A 5,297-nucleotide genomic window follows, 5' to 3' on the forward strand; every position below is an offset into this window, starting at 1 on the left:
TACCGACAGATATTAGTTCATCCAGAGGACGCGTATTACCAGTTACTTTTTTGGCGTGAAAATCCATCAATGCCAATAAAGCTTTACAAAGTAAAAGTTTTAATGTTCGGTACTGCCCCAGCCCCATATTTAGCAAATCGAACGCTAAAGAAACTTGCTTCAGATGAAGAAGTAACATATCCATTAGCCGCTCAAATGATTCGGGAAGATATGTACATCGATGATTTGGTATCGGGTGCAGATTCAGTAGAAGTTGCGAAAGAAAAGTATCACCAAATCTCGAAGCTTTTATCATCTGCTGGATTTCATCTTCGCAAATGGATGAGTAATAACGAAGAGTTTCTTGCTTCAATACCAAAGGCAGATCAGGAAACAAATGTGTCATTGACATTCGAAGCTTTGGATCATACCAAAACCCTTGGAATCAGTTGGTTCCCATCTACCGATTCATTTTCATTTAAAAAAATCTCTATAGATAAAGTCGTTTCAAAAAGAACGATACTTTCAACAATTGCTCGTCTTTTTGATCCACTTGGATGGATAGCACCCTGTATCGTTAAAGCGAAAATCATTATGCAGCAATTGTGGTTGAAAGGCCTTTCGTGGGACGAAAACATTCCTGTGGAACTACTTCAAGAATGGCTCTCCTTTCAAGAAGAGTTGGATATCTTAGAAGATATCCGTATTCCGAGATGGGTAAACATAGAGAATGGCACCCAACAGGTCGAACTCCATGGATTCTGTGACGCATCTACCAAGGCATATGGAGCCGTGGTATATCTTCGAGTTTTAGATAACAAGAATTGCATTCACACCCATTTACTCATAGCCAAAACTAAAGTCGCTCCAGTCAGTACAGTCTCTTTGCCAAGATTGGAACTTTGCGGAGCAGTGATGTTGGCAAAATTACTCAACTATACTAAATCAGTCCTTCCGTTCAAGAATATATCAGTCTTTGCGTGGACTGATTCCACAATCACCCTTTGTTGGATCTCTGGATTGCCTTCAAAATGGAAAACATTTATTGCCAATCGAGTTACCGAAATTCAAAGGCTGACAAATGTTAGCATGTGGAAACACATTCCAACTAAGTTGAACCCAGCGGATCTTGCATCCCGTGGTGTTCTTCCATCCAAGCTAAGAAATAATAATGTTTGGTGGAAAGGACCACCCTTTCTTCAGGAGATGTGGAAATTCTCCATACCAGAACAACCCACCCAATGTGAAATAAATGAAGAAAAACGAGAAATAAAAACTCATTTAGCAATACAAAATACCGATGGAATTTTAGATGTGCTTTGTAAACAATCCAAACTAACAAAAGCCTTAAGAATTATAGCCAATGTTCATAGATTTATCTATAATAGTAGAAAAAAAGAAACACATCGAAGAAAATCGGTTCTGACACCCTTAGAACTCGATATTTCCATGCGAACAGCTATCAGAAGTGTTCAAAAACTTATGTTTCATGATGTCATAAATGAACTACAGAAAACCAAAAGAACCAAACTTAACAAATCTCTGAATCTTTTTATTGATGGATGTGGAATATTAAGAATCGGAGGTAGACTTCAAAATGCCACCCTAACATATGATCAAAAGCATCCAATTGTGTTGAAGCCAGATCATAATTTCTCCAGATTAATAATTGAAGATGCCCATGAGAAAACTCTACATGGTGGTATTCACCAAGTGATTGCACACATTCGAAATCGTTTTTGGATCTTCAACATGAAGAGAACGGTCAAAAAGTACATTAATAAATGTTTCACCTGTTTTAAGAATGCACCTAAGCCATTGCAACAACTGATGGGAAGCCTTCCAGCACCAAGAGTAAATGTTTCAAGACCATTTACACACACTGGTGTCGACTACGCCGGACCTATAGAAGTAAAGGCCTGGAAAGGACGAGGTGCTAAAAAATTCAAAGGCTATTTCGCCATTTTTATTTGTCTTTCAACAAAGGCAATTCATCTTGAAGCGGTCACAGATCTAACGACACAAGCCTTTATTGCCGCGTTCCGAAGATTTACATCTCGCAGAGGCATATGTGCAAACATATATAGTGACTGTGGGACCAACTTTAAAGGTGCTAATGGGGAACTCCAAAAAATGCTAAATGCTGCTAAACTTAACTATACTGATATTGCTAACTCATTGAGTGCATTGGGTACCAATTGGAATTTCATTCCTCCCGCTTCTCCTCACTTTGGAGGCTTATGGGAAGCAGGAGTGAAATCTGTTAAATACCATTTGCGTCGCGTTGCCCGAAACCAAGCTCTGACGTTCGAGGAGCTCAGTACGCTTCTAGCGCAAATAGAAGCTTGCCTTAACTCGAGACCTCTATGTCCGGTTACAGACAGCTTGGAAGATTTCAATGCTTTAACACCAGCTCATTTTTTAATTGGCACATCAGCTCATATAGTTCCCGAAGCAGACCTAGCAGTAGAAAGGATTGGATACCTGGATAGATGGAAACGTCTACAAGCCTCACTACAGACCTTCTGGAAGGAATGGAGCGGAGAATACCTCACAAGGCTTCAAAATAGACCTAAGTGGCTAAAAATCAAGGACCAACCCAAAATTGGAGATTTAGTTTTGGTACGAGATGAAAGATTTCCACCTTCGAAATGGCCCATGGCGAGAATAGTGGAAACCTACCCAGGACAAGATAATCTCATCCGTGTTGTCAAAGTGCGAACACAAAACAATGAATTTAAGAGGCCTATCACAAAGATATGTCCACTTCCATCAAACAAAGCTCATCACGAAAACGAAACAATTTAAAAACAAAAGGAATCGTATTGAAACTTATACACAAAATGAAAAGGAAAATTGAAATTAAGAAAATGAATTCTAAAGCCCCTAAGAAAATATGAAACCAATTCACAAAAACAAAAATGAAATAAAAAATCAATGAAACTCTAAACATAATATGAAGAATGGAAAATCAACCCACTCAAATAAGAAAAACTAATAATCAAATATGAGCAAAATAAAACTAACCCTAACTTACTCAAATATAAATATGAATTAAAATCCACTCTGAATTAAAACCCACTCAAATATAATTAAAACTGAATTAAAATCCATTCTTAATTACAAACACACTCAAATATAAATAAAACTGAATGAAAATCTATTCAATAAAACGAATTTTCAAATTCTCATTCATTGAATATTTGAAATCTCACTCAGAAATCTCAAAACTAACCATTCATACAGTCCACTAGAACTCAACACATTTACACAAAAACCCAACACATTTATGCTAAAATTCAACACAGTAATACAGTAACACATTCATATACTAAATTCAATCATATAAAACCTAAATTAGCTTACATGCTAAAACCCAAACTTAAGAAAATTGAATTTATCAACACAAAACATAAAAGAATTATAAATAAAAAAAAAAAGCGAAAACCTTAAATTAATTAAGAAATTTAAAATAAAATATAAAATATAAAATTATAAAATTAATAATTTTAAATAAAATACTTTCAATAAATTAAAAAAAAAAAAAACTCACACACGCTGAAATAAAAAATTCATCACATTCAAACTAATAAAATATACAAAAGGCAAATCAATAAAATTGAAATTAAAATCAAATACATAAGTAAAACTATAGAATAAAATTATGAAATATATTATCTTACCATATCTCTTGAATACCATATCTTACAGAAATTTCCCAAAATTCCAAACACAAGATTATCGTGCGGCACTCAAAACCAATAAACAAACCTAAAGGAGAAACCAAATAATTAATAAAACATATAACACAAATATTTTACCAACTCACCCATCGCATCTCACCTGAAATCACAATAACAACATAACAACATAATAATAACATGCAAAATAGTATAAAACTTAAGTTAATACCTCCCATGCATTCACATTTAACTAAACATAATATTAATAACACCCGTATTAATTATAATATCAATAAAATAATAAAATTATAAATTAAATCAAAACAAAAATAAATTACAAAAAAAACACCGAAACCAATAACGGACCTTTAGAATTTTAAACGAAAACATTTAACATATATATATAACATAAATTGGCCTGAAAAGAAAACAAACAAAATTAATGCACCAACCACTATACAAAAACAACAATTTACCAAAATAATTCACAGCCATGGCTGTCGGCAAGCTTCAGCTTCTAAGCCACCAAATTCAAGGTCAAGTCATCTAAAAATAATTTAAAGAAAAAAGGTTATGTTATGTGTATGCTTGTAGAGTAAAAAACTGTTTTATGTAATTTACAATACTCACTCTTTAAAATAAATCCAGTTGGTTTTAGTTTTATAAATAATTAAAAATTAATACGAAACACAGTTAAAACAAATATTTAAAATTTACCGCGGAGAAAAACAATACAAGATCAACACGACAAATAAAAATAAGTGACATATAATTATTAATACGAGATGACAAATATATTTCGAGTATCGAAATGTAATAGAATAATCATAAACCACAACCTGGGCCTATATCCCATGTCATCAAACATAATTACTACAACTATTTAAATCATTTAAAATTTGTATTAATAATATTTTGTATTACTTTCATGTACATTAAATGATAGAAGCTGTGTTCGTTTACGCTGTGCACTGGGGGGGGAGAATGTTGGATGCTGCCGCCAAGACTAGCTCAGAACGCTACCCGATGTCGTCTTTCGTTGAATATTTTATGTAATTGAATTGTTTGTATATGTGTTATAAAAATTGTTAAGAATTTGAAGGTGACAAAAGGTCACAAATAAAAGAAGACTTACTTCTATTTATAACGTTGAACAAGGGTGTTTCATTTTGTATCCATTTTTCATTATTTTCCATTTTAAAATTATAATTCAAAATTAAACTTACCTTTTCGATTTAACTCAAAACAATCTCACTGAACAGTGGAGCAGATCTTTACATAGTTTTGGAGAAAGTAAGATTATTTCACTTGATATTTCAAAAGCATTTGATAGGGTTTGACATCAGGCTCTCGTATCGAAAATGCGTGCTTTTGGTTTTCATAAATCCCTGCTGCATTGGATTAGTAATTACCTTTCGGATCGTTCAATACAAGTTGTATTGGATGGATTCAAGTCTAAAAACCACAAAATAAATGCTGGTGTGCCCCAGGGCACACAACACTCTTTCTTATTTTTATTGATGATCTCCTGTCTGCAACATTTAATCCAATACATTGTTTCAGTGACGATAGTACTCTTAGATTTTCATATTCGTTTTCAGATTCAAACCCCTCTTCTTCGGATGTGAAACTGCA

The 5,297-nt window shown here is 33.5% G+C and overlaps 1 long non-coding RNA gene across 1 annotated transcript; it reads right to left on the reverse strand.

Moving 5' to 3' along the window:
- Positions 1-3,891: 3,891 nt before the first annotated feature.
- LOC129947980 (uncharacterized) lies at positions 3,892-4,782 on the reverse strand. The gene is made up of 4 exons (XR_008781806.1): positions 4,293-4,782; positions 4,139-4,208; positions 4,029-4,080; positions 3,892-3,912 (listed from the first exon to the last, which is right to left on the reverse strand). It is a non-coding gene; the product is annotated as an uncharacterized LOC129947980 (long non-coding RNA).
- Between the last annotated feature and the right edge of the window lie 515 nt (positions 4,783-5,297).

This window comes from Eupeodes corollae, chromosome 2, assembly GCF_945859685.1.
Source record: "Eupeodes corollae chromosome 2, idEupCoro1.1, whole genome shotgun sequence".
NCBI classification, from domain to species: domain Eukaryota; kingdom Metazoa; phylum Arthropoda; class Insecta; order Diptera; family Syrphidae; genus Eupeodes; species Eupeodes corollae.